The following is a 23,140-nucleotide window of genomic DNA, read 5'->3' on the forward strand; positions in this document are numbered from 1 at the left end:
CCCCTAGTGCCTAAACCTAACCTCCCCTCCCATAACCTAAATCTAACCCTTCCCCTAGTGCCTAACCCTAGCCTCCCCTTCCATAACCTAACTCTAACCCTTCCCCTAGTGCCTAACCCTAACCTCCCCTTCCATAACCTAAATCTAACCCTTCCCCTAGTGCCTAAACCTAACCTCCCCTCCCATAACCTAACTCTAACCCTTCCCCTTGTGCCTAACCCTAACCTCCCCTCCCATAACCTAACTCTAACCCTTCCCCTAGTGCCTAAACCTAACCTCCCCTCCCATAACCTAACTTTAACCCTTCCCCTAGTGCCTAAACTTAACCTCCCCTCCCATAACCTAACTCTAACCCTTCCCCTAGTGCCTAACCCTAGCCTCCCCTTCCATAACCTAACTCTAACCCTTCCCCTAGTGCCTAACCCTAACCTCCCCTCCCATAACCTAACTCTAACCCTTCCCCTAGTGCCTAAACCTAACCTCCCCTCCCATAACCTAAATCTAACCCTTCCCCTAGTGCCTAACCCTAGCCTCCCCTTCCATAACCTAACTCTATCCCTTCCCCTAGTGCCTAACCCTAACCTCCCCTTCCATAACCTAAATCTAACCCTTCCCCTAGTGCCTAACCCTAACCTCCCCTCCCATAACCTAACTCTAACCCTTCCCCTAGTGCCTAACCCTAACCTCCCTTCCATAACCTAACTCTAACCCTTCCCCTAGTGCCTAACCCTAACCTCCCATAACCTAACTCTTATCCTTCCCCTAGTGCCTAACCCTAACCTCCCCTCCCATAACACTTGTGATATTTTCCCCGGGATCCCGCTTGGGCTGGTTGCCTTCCTAGCACCAACCTTCCATATCCTCTTCACCACAGCAAGTTCCGAAAGAACCACTATAGAGAAATTTTGTTACAGTAGTGCAATTACCTTTGTCAAAACGAGCATAGGAGGTACTTACCTCTTCCCTTAAGGAGGCATTTCTAGGCCCTACAATAGGGTTTATCATTTATATTCTGTTAAGCTATGAATTCCCTTCCACATACTCTGGAAGTCAAAACAATAATTGAGCCGAAATTAAATTTCAGCAGTATAATCCCCTTTTTGCTTTACGAATCCCCTTTTTCTAATTCCTACACCTAACCTCCCTTACTGCCTAACCGTCTCCCTAGTGCCCAACACTAACACCCCCCCCCCCACAGCCTAACCTTAACCCTTCCCCTAGTGCCTAAACCTAACCCCCCTCCCATAATCTAACTCTAACCCTTCCCCTAGTGCCTAAACCTAACCTCCCCTCCCATAATCTAACTCTAACCCTTCCCCTAGTGCCTAAACCTAACCTCCCCTCCCATAACCTAACTCTAACCCTTCCCCTAGTGCCTAACCCTAACCTCCCCTTCCATAACCTAAATCTAACCCTTCCCCTAGTGCCTAAACCTAACCTCCCCTCCCATAACCTAACTCTAACCCTTCCCCTAGTGCCTAAACCTAACCTCCCCTCCCATAACCTAACTCTAACCTTTCCCCTAGTGCCTAACCCTAGCCTCCCCTTCCATAACCTAACTCTAACCCTTCCCCTAGTGCCTAAACCTAACCTCCCCTCCCATAACCTAATTCTAACCCTTCCCCTAGTGCCTAACCCTAGCCTCCCCTTCCATAACCTAACTCTATCCCTTCCCCTAGTGCCTAACCCTAACCTCCCCTTCCATAACCTAAATCTAACCCTTCCCCTAGTGCCTAACCCTAACCTCCCCTACCATAACCTAACTCTAACCCTTCCCCTAGTGCCTAACCCTAACCTCCCCTCCCATAACCTAACTCTAACCCTTCCCCTAGTTCCTAACCCTAACCTCCCTTCCCATAACCTAAATCTAATCCTTCCCCTAGTGCCTAACCTCCCCTCCCATAACCTAACTCCAACCCTTCCCCTAGTGCCTAACCCTAACCTCCCCTCCCATAACCTAATCTAACCCTTCCCCTAGTGCCTAACCCTAACCTCCCCTCCCATAACCTAACTCTAACCCTTCCCCTAGTGCCTAACCCTAACCTCCCCTCCCATAACCAAACTCTAACCCTTCCCCTAGTGCCTAACCCTAACCTCCCCTCCCATAACCTAACCCTAACCTTCCCTCCCATAACCTAAATCTAACCCTTCCCCTAGTGCCTAAACCTAACCTCCCCTCCCATAACCTAACTCTAACCCTTCCCCTAGTGCCTAACCCTAACCTCCCCTCCCATAACCTAAATCTAACCCTTTCCCTAGTACCTAACCCTAACCTCCCCTCCCATAACCTAAATCTAACCCTTCCCCTAGTGCCTTACCCTTACCTCCCCTCCAATAACCTAACTCTAACCCTTCCCGAAGTGCCTAACCCTAACCTCCCCTTCATTAACCTAACTCTAACCCTTCCCCTAGTGCCTAACCCTAACCTCCCCTCCCATAACCTAACTCTAACCCTTCCCCTAGTGCCTAATCCTAACCTCCCCTTCCATAACCTAACCCTAACCTCCCCTCCCATAACCTAACTCTAACCCTTCCCCTAGTGACTAACCCTAACCTCCCCTTCCATAACCTAAATCTAACCTCCCCTCCCATAACCTAAATCTAACCCTTCCCCTAGTGCCTTACCCTAACCTCCCCTCCCATAACCTAGCTCTAACCCTTCCCCTAGTGCCTAACCCTAACCTCCCCTCCCATAACCTAAATCTAACCCTTCCCCTAGTGCCTAACCCTAACCTCCCATAACCTAACTCTTATCCTTCCCCTAGTGCCTAACCCTAACCTCCCCTCCCATAACCTAACTCTTACCCTTCCCCTAGTGCCTAACCCTAACCTCCCATAACCTAATTCTAACCCTTTCCCTAGTGCCAAACCCTAACCTCCCCTCCCATAACCTAACTCTAACCCTTCCCCTAGTGTCTAACCCTAACCTCCCCTCCCATAACCTAACTCTAACCCTTCCCCTAGTGTCTAACCCTAACCTCCCCTCCCATAACCTAACTCTAACCCTTCCCCTAGTGCCTAACCCTAACCTCCCCTCCCATAACCTAAATCTAACCCTTCCCCTAGTACCTAACCCTAACCTCCCCTCCCATAACCTAAATCTAACCCTTCCCCTAGTGCCTTACCCTAACCTCCCCTCCAATAACCTAACTCTAACCCTTCCTGAAGTGCCTAACCCTAACCTCCCATAACCTAACTCTAACCCTTCCCCTAGTGCCTAACCCTAACCTCCCCTCCCATAACCTAACTCTAACCCTTCCCCTAGTGCCTAACCCTAACCTCCCCTCCCATAACCTAACTGTAACCCTTCCCCTAGTGCCTAACCCTAACCTCCCCTTCCATAACCTAACTCTATACCTTCCCCTAGTGCCTAACCCTAACCTCCCCTTCCATAACCTAAATCTAACCCTTCCCCTAGTGCCTAAACCTAACCTCTCCTCCCATAACCTAACTCTAACCCTTCCCCTAGTGCCTAACCCTAACCTCCCCTCCCATAACCTAAATCTAACCCTTCCCCTAGTACCTAACCCTAACCTCCCCTCCCATAACCTAAATCTAACCCTTCCCCTAGTGCCTTACCCTAACCTCCCCTCCAATAACCTAACTCTAACCCTTCCCCTAGTGCCTAACCCTAACCTCCCATAACCTAACTCTAACCCTTCCCCTAGTGCCTAACCCTAACCTCCCCTCCCATAACCTAACTCTAACCCTTCCCCTAGTGCCTAACCCTAACCTCCCCTCCCATAACCTAACTGTAACCCTTCCCCTAGTGCCTAACCCTAACCTCCCCTCCCATAACCTAAATCTAACCTTTCCCCTAGTGCCTAACCCTAACCTCCCCTCCCATAACCTAACTCTAACCCTTCCCCTAGTGCCTAACCCTAACCTCCCATAACCTAACTCTTATCCTTCCCCTAGTGCCTAACCCTAACCTCCCCTCCCATATCCTAACTCTAACCCTTCCCCTAGTGCCTAACCCTAACCTCCCCTAACCTAACTCTAACCCTTCCCCTAGTGCCTAACCCTAACCTCCCATAACCTAACTCTTATCCTTCCCCTAGTGCCTAACCCTAACCTCCCCTCCCATAACCTAACTCTAACCCTTCCCCTAGTGCCTAACCCTAACCTCCCCCTCCCATAACCTAACTCTAACCTCCCCTCCCATAACCTAACCCTTTCCCTAGTGCCTAACCCTAACCTCCCCTTCCATAACCTAACTCTAACCCTTCCCCTAGTGCCTAACCCTAACCTCCCCTCCCATAACCTAACTCCAACCCTTCCCCTAGTGCCTAACCCTAACCTCCCCTCCCATAACCTAATCTAACCCTTCCCCTAGTGCCTAACCCTAACCTCCCCTCCCATAACCTAACTCTAACCCTTCCCCTAGTGCCTAACCCTAACCTCCCCTCCCATAACCAAACTCTAACCCTTCCCCTAGTGCCTAACCCTAACCTCCCCTCCCATAACCTAACCCTAACCTTCCCTCCCATAACCTAAATCTAACCCTTCCCCTAGTGCCTAAACCTAACCTCCCCTCCCATAACCTAACTCTAACCCTTCCCCTAGTGCCTAACCCTAACCTCCCCTCCCATAACCTAAATCTAACCCTTTCCCTAGTACCTAACCCTAACCTCCCCTCCCATAACCTAAATCTAACCCTTCCCCTAGTGCCTTACCCTTACCTCCCCTCCAATAACCTAACTCTAACCCTTCCCGAAGTGCCTAACCCTAACCTCCCCTTCATTAACCTAACTCTAACCCTTCCCCTAGTGCCTAACCCTAACCTCCCCTCCCATAACCTAACTCTAACCCTTCCCCTAGTGCCTAATCCTAACCTCCCCTTCCATAACCTAACCCTAACCTCCCCTCCCATAACCTAACTCTAACCCTTCCCCTAGTGACTAACCCTAACCTCCCCTTCCATAACCTAAATCTAACCTCCCCTCCCATAACCTAAATCTAACCCTTCCCCTAGTGCCTTACCCTAACCTCCCCTCCCATAACCTAGCTCTAACCCTTCCCCTAGTGCCTAACCCTAACCTCCCCTCCCATAACCTAAATCTAACCCTTCCCCTAGTGCCTAACCCTAACCTCCCATAACCTAACTCTTATCCTTCCCCTAGTGCCTAACCCTAACCTCCCCTCCCATAACCTAACTCTTACCCTTCCCCTAGTGCCTAACCCTAACCTCCCATAACCTAATTCTAACCCTTTCCCTAGTGCCAAACCCTAACCTCCCCTCCCATAACCTAACTCTAACCCTTCCCCTAGTGTCTAACCCTAACCTCCCCTCCCATAACCTAACTCTAACCCTTCCCCTAGTGTCTAACCCTAACCTCCCCTCCCATAACCTAACTCTAACCCTTCCCCTAGTGCCTAACCCTAACCTCCCCTCCCATAACCTAAATCTAACCCTTCCCCTAGTACCTAACCCTAACCTCCCCTCCCATAACCTAAATCTAACCCTTCCCCTAGTGCCTTACCCTAACCTCCCCTCCAATAACCTAACTCTAACCCTTCCTGAAGTGCCTAACCCTAACCTCCCATAACCTAACTCTAACCCTTCCCCTAGTGCCTAACCCTAACCTCCCCTCCCATAACCTAACTCTAACCCTTCCCCTAGTGCCTAACCCTAACCTCCCCTCCCATAACCTAACTGTAACCCTTCCCCTAGTGCCTAACCCTAACCTCCCCTTCCATAACCTAACTCTATACCTTCCCCTAGTGCCTAACCCTAACCTCCCCTTCCATAACCTAAATCTAACCCTTCCCCTAGTGCCTAAACCTAACCTCTCCTCCCATAACCTAACTCTAACCCTTCCCCTAGTGCCTAACCCTAACCTCCCCTCCCATAACCTAAATCTAACCCTTCCCCTAGTACCTAACCCTAACCTCCCCTCCCATAACCTAAATCTAACCCTTCCCCTAGTGCCTTACCCTAACCTCCCCTCCAATAACCTAACTCTAACCCTTCCCCTAGTGCCTAACCCTAACCTCCCATAACCTAACTCTAACCCTTCCCCTAGTGCCTAACCCTAACCTCCCCTCCCATAACCTAACTCTAACCCTTCCCCTAGTGCCTAACCCTAACCTCCCCTCCCATAACCTAACTGTAACCCTTCCCCTAGTGCCTAACCCTAACCTCCCCTCCCATAACCTAAATCTAACCTTTCCCCTAGTGCCTAACCCTAACCTCCCCTCCCATAACCTAACTCTAACCCTTCCCCTAGTGCCTAACCCTAACCTCCCATAACCTAACTCTTATCCTTCCCCTAGTGCCTAACCCTAACCTCCCCTCCCATATCCTAACTCTAACCCTTCCCCTAGTGCCTAACCCTAACCTCCCCTAACCTAACTCTAACCCTTCCCCTAGTGCCTAACCCTAACCTCCCATAACCTAACTCTTATCCTTCCCCTAGTGCCTAACCCTAACCTCCCCTCCCATAACCTAACTCTAACCCTTCCCCTAGTGCCTAACCCTAACCTCCCCCTCCCATAACCTAACTCTAACCTCCCCTCCCATAACCTAACCCTTTCCCTAGTGCCTAACCCTAACCTCCCCTTCCATAACCTAACTCTAACCCTTCCCCTAGTGCCTAACCCTAACCTCCCCTTCCATAACCTAAATCTAACCCTTTCCCTGGTGCCTAACCCTAACCTCCCCTCCCATAACCTAACTCTAACCCTTCCCCTAGTGCCTAACCCTAACCTCCCCCTCCCATAACCTAACTCTAACCTCCCCTCCCATAACCTAAATCTAACCCTTTCCCTAGTGCCTAACCCTAACCTCCCCTCCCATAACCTAACTCTAACCCTTCCCCTAGTGCCTAACCCTAACCTCCCATAACCTAACTCTAACCCTTCCCCTAGTGCCTAACCCTAACCTCCCCTCCCATAACCTAACTCTAACCCTTCCCCTAGTGCCTAACCCTAACCTCCCCTAACCTAACTCTAACCCTTCCCCTAGTGCCTAACCCTAACCTCCCATAACCTAACTCTAACCCTTCTCCTAGTGCCTAACCCTAACCTCCCCTCCCATAACCTAACTCTAACCCTTCTCCTAGTGCCTAACCCTAACCTCCCCTCCCATAACCTAACTCTAACCCTTCCCCTAGTGCCTAACCCTAACCTCCCATAACCTAACTCTAACCCTTCCCCTAGTGCCTAACCCTAACCTCCCCTTCCATAACCTAAATCTAACCCTTCCCCTAGTGCCTAACCCGCAGTGTCTTAACAGCAGTGTAGGCCCCTGGGCAAAGCAAGGCACTGGGGCCCCTACCCATCCTCCAGCGGTAGGGGTGGTGGGTGCTAATAGTGGCTGCATTGATGTCCCGCGGGTGGTAGGAGGTGTTCTATCACCCTATCAGCATGTAGGACCTGGAGCAGTAATTTCTGCTAATTACTCCTTTACTGCACATATGGTGGGAGATGGGGTGGGACGGAGAGCACTAACTGTAGAAGGGGCATTGAGCTGAAGGAAGGGGCCCGAGTACATGAATTCCACCAAGGTAGGGGGTGTTTAATATGCAGGGGAGGGGTGGATAGGGGTGAGAGTTCAGGAGCCAGAGCAATCCACCAATGAAAATAAAAAACTGCATACCAGGTGTGTGGAGCTGGAGCAGGGACCAGCTGCTGGAAGACTGATATCTCTGGTTCTGGGCATAGTAGAGACAAGCTGCCAGTGTCCACCAAAAGGGGAGGAGTCAGACAGAACCTGAGATATCTGGCTGGGAAGAGTAATTAACAGTCTCGGATGGGGACCACTGCTTTGAAGTTGGATATCTCCAGTTCCCCAGGGACGATTTTAAAAAATCTGGTAACCCTGAAAAAAGGGGGACCCTCAGCTATCAGTCCAGGGCCCTTATACTCTTGGGGTCCTTGGGCAACTGCCCATTGAGCCCATACAAAAGATGGCCGTACCTAACCCTAAGCTCCCCTTAGGGACTATGCCACCTCACAGCCTAAACCTAACCTCCCCTTTCGTAACTTAACCTTCGCCCTAGTGCTTAAACCTAACTTCCCCCATGCAGCCTAAACATAACCCTCCCATCCCACAGCCTAACTCTAATGTCGACAATCTGACTGTCAGCATTTTACAGGTCACCCAAGAATTTAGAATAAAGTTTAGGTAGTTTGGGGGCAACTGGGGTTGTACGGGTGATGCGGTAACACCGTACCAGCGGGCTGACATCACACACTACACAGGACCCCTTGCTGCTGTGTAACCGCCTGCAATCACAGCACGGTCTTGTCTGCACAGACGCATCTGGCTCCCTACCCCCCAAAATATACACAGCTTATTACTTCATGTCCAAACAAGACGGCATCACATGCTAAACACGGACATACTGTAGTCACTTATATGGCACTTAGTATCTTTGGGCGATATCACTGGCTCTGCCCCACCTTATGTAATCGTCAAGAAGTTAATCATAATTTAATTACATAAGTTAACTACTTGTTTTGTACACGTGGGCGATGTGTTGTCCTATGCAAACTCCAAACTAAACATACAACGAGTTTGTTCTTAATTAATTAAGTCTTGGAATCAGGGGAGAACATTTTGATCTTGTGCAATGTTATATTAATAGCTCTTTATAGAACATGGTAAAAAAAATAAAAATTTACAATATTCTGTAACTCATACCAAGCAGACAAGCCAGACAAACAAGCAACAATCAACCAAAAATCCAACCAAGCCAAACAACCACACCCCAACTGAGCCAAGTGACCAACCAACAATCCAACCAACCAAGCCAAGCAACCAACAATCCAACTGAGCCAAACAACCAACAAACAATCCAACTGAGCCAAACAACCAACAAACAATCCAACCAACCAACCAACCAACCAACCAACCAACCAACCCAAGTGACCAACAACCTAACTGAGCCAAACAAACAAAATTCTAACCAACCAATAATTCAATCAATCAACTAACAATTTAACAGAAAACAGAAAAGGGGGGCTTTATCTTCCCTGGTATTCCCCTGCCCACTAAATAGTACTTGCAACATTATTTGAAAACTATATAGTAACAGAAATTCAGAGATCTTTGTTGCATATATTTGCAAAATACATGGTAAGATGCCGAGCCCCTTCACGGCTTCTCTGATTATCGTCAGTCCCTACACTGCATGATACCAGTACTCACTTAGGGTCATGTAATTGTCTATTGTAAGGCCTCATGATAAAGGCCCATACAGAAATACATCCAAATTGAGGGCTATTTTACCTAAGAGTCACCCCTGGGATCTCCAAGTAGCACTACAGGAACCAGCATGCCTTCCACTGTGTTTGCAGTTCTGGAAGGCATTGTTGTATGGGATCAGCATTTGGAAGGCACACTGGTTCCTGTAGTGCTACTTGGAGATCCCAGGGGTGGCTCTTAGGTAAGCTAGCCCTAAATTTGGATGTATTTTGGTATGGGCCTTTATCGTGAGACCTTACAATGACAATTACATGGCCCTAAGTGGGCACTGGTATCATATAGGGACTGCCGGTAATCAGAGAAGCCGTGAAAAGGCTCAGTAGCTTACCATGTATTTGCAAATATATGCAACAAATATCTCTGAATTTCTATTACCATATAGTTTTCAAGTAATGTTGCAAGTACTATTTAGTGGGCAGGGGATACCAGGGATGGGGGGGGGGGGGGCAAAGCACTCACTTCTCTGTTTGCTGTGACCCCTCCCTTTCATGCACCTGATAACTGCTGCCAGACTGATTTAGCAGCTGTCACTTTGTTTGCAACTAACGCTTTAACCAAGCCAAACAACCAATAACCCAACCGACTGGGCCACACAACCAACCGCAAATCAACCGAGCCGACCCATAAACAAATAAGCAAAATAACTAAAAACTAGAGATGAGCGGGTTCGGTTCCTCGGAAACCGAACCCCCCCGAACTTCATGCTTTTTACACGGGTCCGAGGCAGACTCGGATCTTCCCGCCTTGCTCGGCTAACCCGAGCGCGCCCGAACGTCATCATCCCGCTGTCGGATTCTCGCGAGGCTCGTATTCTATCGCGAGACTCGGATTCTATATAAGGAGCCGCGCATCGCCGCCATTTTCACACGTGCATTGAGATTGATAGGGAGAGGACGTGGCTGGCGTCCTCTCCGTTTAGATAGAGAGTGAGACAGAGACACTTGATTTACTGGAGCATTAGGAGTACTCAGAGAGTGCAGAGTTTTGCTGATAGTTATACTAGTGGTGACCACCAGTTTTATTTATCATTTAATATAATCCGTTCTCTGCCTGAAAAATAACGATACACAGTCACATACCATATCTGTGCTCAGCCTCAGTGTGCTGCATGATAATATCATCTATGTATATCTGACTGTGCTGAGTAGTGCTCACTGCTCACACAGCTTAATTGTGGGGGAGACTGGGGAGCAGTTATAGCAGGAGTACATATTTAACAGTGCACACTTTTGCTGCCAGAGTGCCAGTGTGACTGACCAGCAGTGACCACCAGTATATTGTCTGCCTGAAAAAGTTAAACACTCGTGTGGTGTTTTTTTTTTTTATTCTATAAACGCATTCTGCTGACAGTGTCCAGCAGGTCCGTCATTCATTATATTTCTATCTTCTTCATACTAGTAGTTTAGGAGTCTGCAGTGCTGACAGTGTCCAGCAGGTCCGTCATTATACAATATATACCTGTCCTGCAGTAGTGATATATATATATTTTTTATATCATTATCATCCAGTCTATACTAGCAGACGCAGTACGGTAGTCCACGGCTGTAGCTACCTCTGTGTCGGCAGTCGCTCGTCCATAATTGTATACCTACCTGTGGTGGGTTTTTTTTTCTCTATCTTCTTCATACTAGTAGTTTAGGAGTCTGCAGTGCTGACAGTGTTCAGCAGGTCCGTCATTATACAATATATACCTGTCCTGCAGTAGTGATATATATATATTTTTTATATCATTATCATCCAGTCTATACTAGCAGACGCAGTACGGTAGTCCACGGCTGTAGCTACCTCTGTGTCGGCAGTCGCTCGTCCATAATTGTATACCTACCTGTGGTGGGTTTTTTTTTTCTATCTTCTTCATACTAGTAGTTTAGGAGTCTGCAGTGCTGACAGTGTCCAGCAGGTCCGTCATTATACAATATATACCTGTCCTGCAGTAGTGATATATATATATTTTTTATATCATTATCATCCAGTCTATACTAGCAGACGCAGTACGGTAGTCCACGGCTGTAGCTACCTCTGTGTCGGCAGTCGCTCGTCCATAATTGTATACCTACCTGTGGTGGTTTTTTTTTTTTCTATCTTCTTCATACTAGTAGTTTAGGAGTCTGCAGTGCTGACAGTGTCCAGCAGGTCCGTCATTATACAATATATACCTGTCCTGCAGTAGTGATATATATATATTTTTTATATCATTATCATCCAGTCTATACTAGCAGACGCAGTACGGTAGTCCACGGCTGTAGCTACCTCTGTGTCGGCAGTCGCTCGTCATCCATAAGTATACTAGTATCCATCCATCTCCATTGTTTACCTGAGGTGCCTTTTAGTTGTGCCTATTAAAATATGGAGAACAAAAATGTTGAGGTTCCAAAAATAGGGAAAGATCAAGATGCACTTCCACCTCGTGCTGAAGCTGCTGCCACTAGTCATGGCCGAGACGATGAAATGCCATCAACGTCGTCTGCCAAGGCCGATGCCCAATGTCATAGTACAGAGCATGTAAATCCAAAACACCAAATATCAGTAAAAAAAGGACTCAAAAATCTAAAATAAAATCGTCGGAGGAGAAGTGTAAACTTGCCAATATGCCATTTACCACACGGAGTGGCAAGGAACGGCTGAGGCCCTGGCCTATGTTCATGGCTAGTGGTTCAGCTTCACATGAGGATGGAAGCACTCAGCCTCTTGCTAGAAAAATGAAAAGACTTAAGCTGGCAAAAGCACAGCAAAGAACTGTGCGTTCTTCGAAATCACAAATCCACAAGGAGAGTCCAATTGTGTCGGTTGTGATGCCTGACCTTCCCAACACTGGACGTGAAGAGCATGCGCCTTCCACCATTTGCACGCCCCCTGCAAGTGCTGGAAGGAGCACCCGCAGTCCAGTTCCTGATAGTCAGATTGAAGATGTCAGTGTTGAAGTACACCAGGATGAGGAGGATATGGGTGTTGCTGGCGCTGGGGAGGAAATTGACCAGGAGGATTCTGATGGTGAGGTGGTTTGTTTAAGTCAGGCACCCGGGGAGACACCTGTTGTCCGTGGGAGGAATATGGCCATTGACATGCCTGGTGAAAATACCCAAAAAATCAGCTCTTCAGTGTGGAAGTATTTCAACAGAAATGCGGACAACATTTGTCAAGCCGTGTGTTGCCTTTGTCAAGCTGTAATAAGTAGGGGTAAGGACGTTAACCACCTCGGAACATCCTCCCTTATACGTCACCTGCAGCGCATTCATCATAAGTCAGTGACAAGTTCAAAAACTTTGGGCGACAGCGGAAGCAGTCCACTGACCAGTAAATCCCTTCCTCTTGTAACCAAGCTCACGCAAACCACCCCACCAACTCCCTCAGTGTCAATTTCCTCCTTCCCCAGGAATGCCAATAGTCCTGCAGGCCATGTCACTGGCAATTCTGACGAGTCCTCTCCTGCCTGGGATTCCTCCGATGCATCCTTGCGTGTAACGCCTACTGCTGCTGGCGCTGCTGTTGTTGCTGCTGGGAGTCGATGGTCATCCCAGAGGGGAAGTCGTAAGCCCACTTTTACTACTTCCACCAAGCAATTGACTGTCCAACAGTCCTTTGCGAGGAAGATGAAATATCACAGCAGTCATCCTGCTGCAAAGCGGATAACTGAGGCCTTGGCATCCTGGGCGGTGAGAAACGTGGTTCCGGTATCCATCATTACTGCTGAGGCAACTAGAGACTTGTTGGAGGTACTGTGTCTCCGGTACCAAATACCATCTAGGTTCCATTTCTCTAGGCAGGCGATACCGAAAATGTACACAGACCTCAGAAAAAGAGTCACCAGTGTCCTAAAAAATGCAGTTGTACCCAATGTCCACTTAACCACGGACATGTGGACAAGTGGAGCAGGGCAGACTCAGGACTATATGACTGTGACAGCCCACTGGGTAGATGTATGGACTCCCGCCGCAAGAACAGCAGCGGCGGCACCAGTAGCAGCATCTCGCAAACGCCAACTCTTTCCTAGGCAGGCTACGCTTTGTATCACCGCTTTCCAGAATACGCACACAGCTCAAAACCTCTTACGGCAACTGAGGAAGATCATCGCAGAATGGCTTACCCCAATTGGACTCTCCTGTGGATTTGTGGCATCGGACAACGCCAGCAATATTGTGTGTGCATTAAATATGGGCAAATTCCAGCACGTCCCATGTTTTGCACATACCTTGAATTTGGTGGTGCAGAATTATTTAAAAAACGAGAGGGGCGTGCAAGAGATGCTGTCGGTGGCCAGAAGAATTGCGGGACACTTTCGGCGTACAGGCACCACGTACAGAAGACTGGAGCAACACCAAAAACGCCAGAACCTGCCCTGCCATCATCTGAAGCAAGAAGTGGTAACGAGGTGGAATTCAACCCTCTATATGCTTCAGAGGTTGGAGGAGCAGCAAAAGGCCATTCAAGCCTATACAACTGAGCACGATATAGGAGGTGGAATGCACCTGTCTCAAGCGCAGTGGAAAATGATTTCAACGTTGTGCAAGGTTCTGCAACCTTTTGAACTTGCCACACGTGAAGTCAGTTCAGACACTGCCAGCCTGAGTCAGGTCATTCCCCTCATCAGGCTTTTGCAGAAGAAGCTGGAGACATTGAAGGAGGAGCTAACACAGAGCGATTCCGCTAGGCATGTGGGACTTGTGGATGGAGCCCTTAATTCGCTTAACAAGGATTCACGGGTGGTCAATCTGTTGAAATCAGAGCACTACATTTTGGCCACCGTGCTCGATCCTAGATTTAAAACCTACCTTGGATCTCTCTTTCCGGCAGACACAAGTCTGCAGGGGTTCAAAGAACTGCTGGTAAGAAAATTGTCAAGTCAAGCGGAACGCGACCTGTCAACATCTCCTCCTTCACATTCTCCCGCAACTGGGGGTGCGAAGAAAAGGCTCAGAATTCCGAGCCCACCCGCTGGCGGTGATGCAGGGCAGTCTGGAGCGACTGCTGATGCTGACATCTGGTCCGGACTGAAGGACCTGCCAACGATTACGGACATGTCGTCTACTGTCACTGCATATGATTCTCTCCCCATTGAAAGAATGGTGGAGGATTATATGAGTGACCGCATCCAAGTAGGCACGTCAGACAGTCCGTACATATACTGGCAGGAAAAAGAGGCAATTTGGAGGCCCTTGCACAAACTGGCTTTATTCTACCTAAGTTGCCCTCCCACAAGTGTGTACTCCGAAAGAGTGTTTAGTGCCGCCGCTCACCTTGTCAGCAATCGGCGTACGAGGTTACTTCCAGAAAATGTGGAGAAGATGATGTTCATTAAAATGAATTATAATCAATTCCCCCATGGAGACATTCACCAGCAGCAATTGCCTCCACAAAGTACACAGGGAGCTGAGATGGTGGATTCCAGTGGGGACGAATTGATAATCTGTGAGGAGGGGGATGTACACGGTGATATATCGGAGGATGATGATGAGGTGGACATCTTGCCTCTGTAGAGCCAGTTTGTGCAAGGAGAGATTAATTGCTTCTTTTTTGGTGGGGGTCCAAACCAACCCGTCATTTCAGTCACAGTCGTGTGGCAGACCCTGTCACTGAAATGATGGGTTGGTTAAAGTGTGCATGTCCTGTTTATACAACATACAGGTGGGTGGGAGGGCCCAAGGACAATTCCATCTTGCACCTCTTTTTTCTTTCATTTTTCTTTGCGTCATGTGCTGTTTGGGGAGTGTTTTTTGGAAGGGCCATCCTGCGTGACACTGCAGTGCCACTCCTAGATGGGCCAGGTGTTTGTGTCGGCCACTAGGGTCGCTGAGCTTAGTCACACAGCTACCTCATTGCGCCTCTTTTTTTTCTTCTTTGCGTCATGTGCTGTTTGGGGAGTGTTTTTTGGAAGGGCCATCCTGCCTGACACTGCAGTGCCACTCCTAGATGGGCCAGGTGTTTGTGTCGGCCACTAGGGTCGCTGAGCTTAGTCACACAGCTACCTCATTGCGCCTCTTTTTTTCTTTGCGTCATGTGCTGTTTGGGGAGTGTTTTTTGGAAGGGCCATCCTGCGTGACACTGCAGTGCCACTCCTAGATGGGCCAGGTGTTTGTGTCGGCCACTAGGGTCGCTGAGCTTAGTCACACAGCTACCTCATTGCGCCTCTTTTTTTTCTTCTTTGCGTCATGTGCTGTTTGGGGAGTGTTTTTTGGAAGGGCCATCATGCCTGACACTGCAGTGCCACTCCTAGATGGGCCAGGTGTTTGTGTCGGCCACTAGGGTCGCTGAGCTTAGTCACACAGCTACCTCATTGCGCCTCTTTTTTTCTTTGCGTCATGTGCTGTTTGGGGAGTGTTTTTTGGAAGGGCCATCCTGCGTGACACTGCAGTGCCACTCCTAGATGGGCCAGGTGTTTGTGTCGGCCACTTGGGTCGCTGAGCTTAGTCATCCAGCGACCTCGGTGCAAATTTTAGGACTAAAAATAATATTGTGAGGTGTGAGGTGTTCAGAATAGACTGAAAATGAGTGGAAATTATGGTTATTGAGGTTAATAATACTTTGGGATCAAAATGACCCCCAAATTCTATGATTTAAGCTGTTTTTTAGGGTTTTTTGAAAAAAAACACCCGAATCCAAAACACACCCGAATCCGACAAAAAAAATTCGGTGAGGTTTTGCCAAAACGCGTTCGAACCCAAAACACGGCCGCGGAACCGAACCCAAAACACAAAACGCGAAAAATTTCCGGTGCACATCTCTACTAAAAACCCAACGATCCGACCACCCCTCCCCCTTGTACTTTTCAGGGGGCATGGCCTAATCACAGGAGGCGTGGCCATGCACCCTAACCCCCCCCCCCAGAGAAACGTTTTTATATTTAAGCGCATCCCTGGCCACACTGCAGCGTGTGCTGTGCTGAGGAGAAGAGCTGCAGCAGCAGCCAGGTAATGGGGGGGGGGGGGGGGCCGGGCCCCTCCATCAGACCCGGGCCCCTGCATCAGACCTGGGCCCAGGTAGTTCGTATCCTCTCCGTGCCCCTGATTATTCCCCTTTATATAGTCCAATATTAGTTGCTGCCAGAGACTTGCTAATCTCCAAGAAGGTCACGTACAGAGAAATAGTGAAGCTGTTGTTTTATAAGCAAATTAAGAGTAAACGAGGAATACAGTATATTGTGTGATAATGTCAATAGTTGCTAGGTTTGATATTTTAGAGGTGTCTCTTTCTCAGATTTCTGTCCTATAAAGCTATACAAGCTTATAGCATCATGGGGCTTGTTATAGCAGCTGGAAGCTCCGTCGTTCTGTGTGACACATATCAGCCCTGTCACCAGATATACTGCTAGATGCATCATCGCTTGGAGAGTGATACAATGGTGAAAGAAAAAGTACCAGCCAATCAGCTCCTAACTGCCATGCCACAGGCTGCATTTGAAAAATTACAGTTAGGAGCGGATTGGCTGGTTACTTTATCACTCTCAGTTTTATCACTTTCCAAGCGATGATGCATCTGGCCCATAAAGTGCCGCATCAGTAATCAGCATTCCAATATAAAATGTAAAGTGCTCCCAATAAACAGCCTGGGATCGGTGAGTAAGGGAACGGTGAGTAAATGATTCAGCTTTAGTGTCTATTACAATAATAACATAACTTTAGGTGCCAGCAATACCAGGAGGCAAACCACAACTTTTGCCCAGGGCACCTAAAACCCTGATTGGGTGGCATAACGCCACTTGTGTAACGCTTGGTGCCATCACACAGAGTCGCGGACATGGAGGAGGAGCAGCTGTGAAATAGGCACCTGCTATCCTCACACCACTATATTGATATATGTCAGCTGAAATCTCCACCTCATAAGTAGATAGGTTAATAGAACTTTAAGTGTTCCTGGCACCTAGGCACAGGTCCTCACTTTAGAGCAGACAACGTATGCATTACTTATTGTGTGTTACAGCTGTGTGCTCTCTCCTACATGTCTGCATTAATGTGACTCTCCCAGGAACTGGCTGGCCCTTGCTCATGCTGGTGGAAGTCAGCAGTCAGTACATTGGCTCTGCTCACCTTACACCAAGGCTAGGCAACCGCCGGCACTCCAGCTACTGTGGTACTACACATTCCAGCATGCAATGCCACAGTTTTACCATGTCTCAACAGCAAAACTATGGCTGGGCATGCTGGGATGTGTAGTTCAACAACAGCTCACGGGACCTTGACCAATAGGGGTATCCCTCTTAACATCAGTGGGTGGGTATTTTGCTGCAACCACCGCGGCCCCTGGAACCACGTTCTTACTTAGCTCCTACCCCCGGCACCTGATACCGCTTGTTGCTGTGTATACATAGATTCACTGCTACCACACCTCCTGACTGGCGTCAGTTGACCCCCACTGGTCGCTAGCCTGGACCAGGCCCTGCACAGTAGCTGGCAGAGGGAGGAGTTTGAAGACACTAGGCTCAACCCACAACAGGCGGAGAATGGGACTGCGTGTCGCATTCCTGTTGGTCGCAAGATGAAGGGCAGTCGTCTAGAAGGCAAGATGTTTATTGCTCAAATGGTCTTAAAAAAAGAAAGAAAAAGACTCCTCCCCTTTTTCAAGGGGGTACAGCACACAGATGTTAACAGCAGTTCAACTCTTCTAGATGTCACAGAAGGTATATCTCCTCTCTACACACAGGGCTCACATGACCAGTTTTTATCCTGTTCCTACACCCAGTCCCATAGGGGTGTAGTTCCGCCCTGTGGTCTCTTTAACCATGCAGGCTAGCTCACAAAATATACTGTAAATAAATACATATCACATTTCAAAAGAGTTAAATATCTGGATAAAGCAATGTTGTTCTGTATTATATATATATATATATATATATACATACATACACACACACACTAGGAAAAATTAGGAGATCGCACTTGTAAATTTAAAAGTAATCACTACCAACGCGTTTCGACCAAAGTCGTCCCCTGACGAAGACTTTGAGTGGTCGAAACGCGTTGGACGTGGTTACCTACTGTGGACGTTGTGACGGGTCCGGAGTCGGCGAGAGAGACTGTGCCAGATGGAACACAACAGTGACGGTTTTTATCTCATTGAGCTTGGATCTTAAAACTTTAATGTATGTGGATAATACTCTTATTATAAAGTGATTACTTTTAACCTTACAAGTGCGCTCTCCTAATTTTTCCTAGCACCAATACCCAATGCTCCTTGGCTTGGAGCAGGATTGAGCTGCATTTGGGGAGGTTTGCTAAGGAAAAACTCTGGAAAACACGGACACTCTGCGCAGAGATTGAATACTTACTGTCTGATATATATATATATATATATATATATATATACACACACACACACACACACACACACATATATATATATATATATATATATATATATATAAACTAAAGGCACTAGTCCATGGCACTCACCTATTCATAGATTTAGGGTGCAATATACTGTATATAATATTCCAAACCAGTTTCCAGTCCCAAGCACAATCTGATTAACATATGCCTTACTCGTTCATTAATGTAAATATAACTTGAATCTCATTTGCATATCTCATCTCATAGAAAGTTCCAAACACAGGAGGTCATGAAAAACAAACCGTATCTTCTCCTGTTTGTCTCTGTAACTTTTACAGAGACACAAGCAGACCACCCTGGACTGTATCTCAAAGAAATTACTTGTCCAGACGACCCCCTTGCTGATGCCAGGTCAATATCATGTCAATTCCTATGTGAGAATGTCCCAATGGCAATTTGTTCCCCAATGTCAAAGCCAATTAATACAATATACCTTAGACATTCCTCATAAGTGCATCGTCTGCGCACTTACACGTGTTCCCATAAGTCCCCAACTGCACACAATACACTGTATGTAATAGGATAATATACATTATCACCTATACATTTACAGCACATGGTGCATAGCGCCGATTCGTACTTGATAAACTTGTGGCGCGTTCGCCATTTTTTTCATGCAAGATAGTTCTCAGGCCACAACAGCATAATGTACAATGCAGGGATGGGGTGGGAGGCAGAGGTTTATACCTGACGTTCTATGGAGTGACGTGCATGTTGTTGCGCTCTATGTTGCGGTTTGATGGGATGCTTCTGTTCTGTTTGGATACAGTTGCTGCATTACAGTCCCAGCCCTGGCAGGTAATGGTATGGCATGTGACGACAGATCGCCGTTACGCAACTTATTATGAACGCTATGGAGAGGCCCGGCACCAACGTTTCCTGTGTGCAGAGCAGAAACTGTGCCCCCAGCTCATTATTATTATTATTCGTGTTATTATTCCTGGCCCAAGATAAGAAAGCAGAAAATCTGTGTATGTAAAACTGTAGACGTTTACATTGCGTGTCCTGCGCGGGAGCAGCCTGAATGCTATGGAATCCTCAGCCGCTGAGATCATGGTTCTATACATGCCTGCAATACTGACTTCACTGCCGAGCACTGGGCACAGATATAGAGGCTGGGTATTATGGGATGTGCAGCATCTGGTAATTTTATATACTGTACAATACAGGAGCCAACGCAGGATTTCTGGAGGAGGGGGTTTCCAGATGCTGGATTGTAGAGCGACTGTGGCCAGTCCACGAAGAGAGCAAAATGATCACTTAACCAGCTTTATAAAATCCTATCTCCCAACTGTCCCGATTTTGGCGTGACAGGCCCCATGCGCCAACAGTGGCAAACACAGGGGCATGAATCGCGATCACTGCATTTGCCATGAGGTCCCGCCCCCTAGGTGCTAGGCCATGCCGCCTAATTCCGGGATGTCCCCTCATAAGTTGGGCGGTGTGTAATATGCGTCATACAAATTGCGGTGTTTGGACACATACAGGGCCAGCGATCACTGGAAGCCATTAGATGCCGCAGTGTTGGCACTGTCTGAGAGCATTGGAGCAAGTCTGGGGCAGTAACAGGAAAAAACGACCAAAACAATATAAACAGGCGCAGATATATAATGTTGGTGACAATAATAACTCACACCTATAGAGATCTCCGGGTTCAGCTGCAGCTTTATACCGAGATCACTGAATCTCCATAACACTAATAAAGAACGGGTGTGGTATGGAAGGCCGGCAGTGTCTAGGTCGACCACTATTGGTCAACAGGTCAAAAGGTTGACATGAGTTTTTTATGGGGGGTTTTGGTGTCGTTTTCTCCGTACAGTAACCATGAACCCAAATTAGTGCCCCGGGTCCCCTTGCATCGAGCGAGCTTCGGTTACTATTTCAAATTGTAGTCCGCGTGGATCGTTAAGTATGAAAAAGTAAAAAAAAACTAATGTCGACCTTTTGACCCGTCGGCCTAGAACATGTCGACCTAGAGGCCCGGTTGACCTAGTTACTGTCGACCAATAGTGGTTCGTTTACATATTAGATACAATACAATATACACAAGGCCGGGGTTTAACATATACAATCCATTAAAAACACCACATAAAAGAAACCATTATATTCATTGCTGCTAATAAGGTCACAACGTCTGAGATTCCGCAGCCTTAATTCGCCACAGGCGCTTGATTGCGCCTGGTGATTGCATAGTGCCAGCTCCCTGACGGAAATGTCCGGAGGCGCAGTTTGAATATTCACAGACCTGGAGACTGATTAAAGCAATTGTCCGGTAAGATAAACGAATTATAGGGGGTATTCAGTGATGGATGCAGCAGACGTGTTCACATGCAACATTGGGTCTGCACTACGGTGTGTGCGCAACCATTCACCATCCGTACGCACCCCGGAAGGATGCGTCCGCAAGGTGATTGACAGCCGCAGCCGTCGGGGAGGGGGATCGATGCGGCGCTTGGTGGGCGTGTTCCGGACAACGCAAGCGTGTCTGGACATCACACGCAGTAGCTCTGAGATAAAAAATGGTGCCAGATTGCCTGCCAGCGCGGCCAGGCTGCACAGGCAGGGGTCGTCCTCTAATCGTTGCGTTCACAACTAAATTTATAAGCACGTCCGTGTTTCGGAGTTAGCCAGGCCACGGCGCGTGTGCAACTCGAAGACAAGGCGGTTGACATTGGTATCTGCACCAGCGTACTGGAGAGGGATTGCAAGCTCTTCAGCAGAACTGCTCCATTGAAGGCAACAGGCTAACGTAGTGGTTCCCAAATGGTTTGTCGTGAGGAGGTTGCAGGGTGTGCCTCGGGTTGGTAATCCAGGACTAAATTCAATTATTTATGGTCAGTCTGGTAGGCGGCTGCCATTCTTCAAACATGTGAACCATCAGAAGCCACCGCAAAACTGGACCTAAGGATGACAAGTAAATTTAATAATTTGAAATACAGTATAATAATTTTTTTCTAAGACACTTTTGGCCTCGGGGCGCCGTGATACAAACACTGATACGCTAGGGCGCCGTGATTCAAGAAAGTTTGGGAACCACTGGGCTAACGTCATCTTCTCGGATCCTTGTAGATACGCCAGAAAGCCACAGGGACGGCTGATTGGGGATCTGGAGAACGGACGGCGGGCGATATTTCCGGTATCCCTTGCTTTCTATGACGTTACATAAATTGCTTGATAAATAGGACCTTTGTGAGGGAACTCTGGAGAAGCTCTGCTTGGCTTCATAGACCATATAAGGAATATGTGTGTGGTTCTACAGAAGAGCGGGTGGGTTAATACCCAACATCCAAAATAATTTTTATGAAAAATCTCCGATAACGTCTTTGTATCAGCTCCCAATAAATGATTTTATCACCAGTAGTCCCGCTCTACATATATCTCACTATACTTTGCACAGTTTCCCACCCATGCAAGTGACATTATAGCCCTAGGAAGAAGAGCCGGGCTCCGGGAAGACTCCAGAGAGTCGGATCTACCAGTTCCCAGTGATTATCTTGTTATTACAGGTGCACGTTGGCATTGCTGGAACAGAACCAGGCATGTTAATGTGTTAATAACATAATCACTTTATGGGAGATACCCACTGTATAGGACATGGATGTAAGATGCAGGCGCCACACCTTGGGCGTGGTGCGAAGAACATGGAGAACACAGAGTCACCGGGAAAAGATTGTAGCTCCCAGCTCAGGCCTGGAACATGTGCAGACAGTGAGCTTGGCAATGTTCTGTGCTGGAGATGGCACCTGGTTAGGTGTAGGGAGCAAATCAATACACTTTCATCTTAACGAGCGGCACAAGGGGTTATCCAGATAGGACGTATTTGTTTGAATGAGCCCCAGAATGCTTGCAGTTGTCTGGCGATAGGCTCTTCCCTCCACCGCCCCCCCCCCCCCTCCCATGCCCCACGGGGTTGGCTTACTTATATTGTCCTATCAGCTAAACCATTGCCGCACTCCCAACCCATTAGCAACATGGAGGAGTTTCAGCTGCTCGGATCTGGCGTATCCGTAGGCCAACGCATAGTGAGAAGGGCCATGGTGATCCTGAATTCCCCACAGTCCCAGCATTCTGCAGCAAGTTGTATAGAGGGAGAGGGCTGGCGATGATATTGCGTGACCATGACCCCTGACTAGCGCCAATTCATCCATTTACAAAATGGCGAACGCACCACAAGTTTCTCTCTCTCTCCTGGTTCTTATCTGAAGTCAGGGTCAATGTTTCCCCCACAAAATAAGCATTCTTGTATCTACCCCACACTGCAAACAGAATATATCAGTTTGCTGACAAAATGGAGCAAAAGAGGTTCCGCCTGCAATTAATATCATCATATCACTGGATGACGGCTTCATACAAACAGGGGCAATAGTGCAAACGTAGAAATAAAACATCATATAAAACAGAAACAGCAGCTGTAAGTTATTGTCACACAAGCGGTTTTTATTGAGCAGCAAATGTGTCAAGTAAAAAGTTTAAAAATAAATAAATATAAAAAAAAATATATATATATACACACACACATACATCAAACAAAAAAACTCTCCCTCTGCGCTGTTATATTAAAGAATAACGTAATATTGTTAAATGCTTTCTTAGATGGGCTGCCTAGTGT

Source organism: Pseudophryne corroboree, chromosome 10 (genome assembly GCF_028390025.1).
Source record: "Pseudophryne corroboree isolate aPseCor3 chromosome 10, aPseCor3.hap2, whole genome shotgun sequence".
NCBI lineage: Eukaryota > Metazoa > Chordata > Amphibia > Anura > Myobatrachidae > Pseudophryne > Pseudophryne corroboree.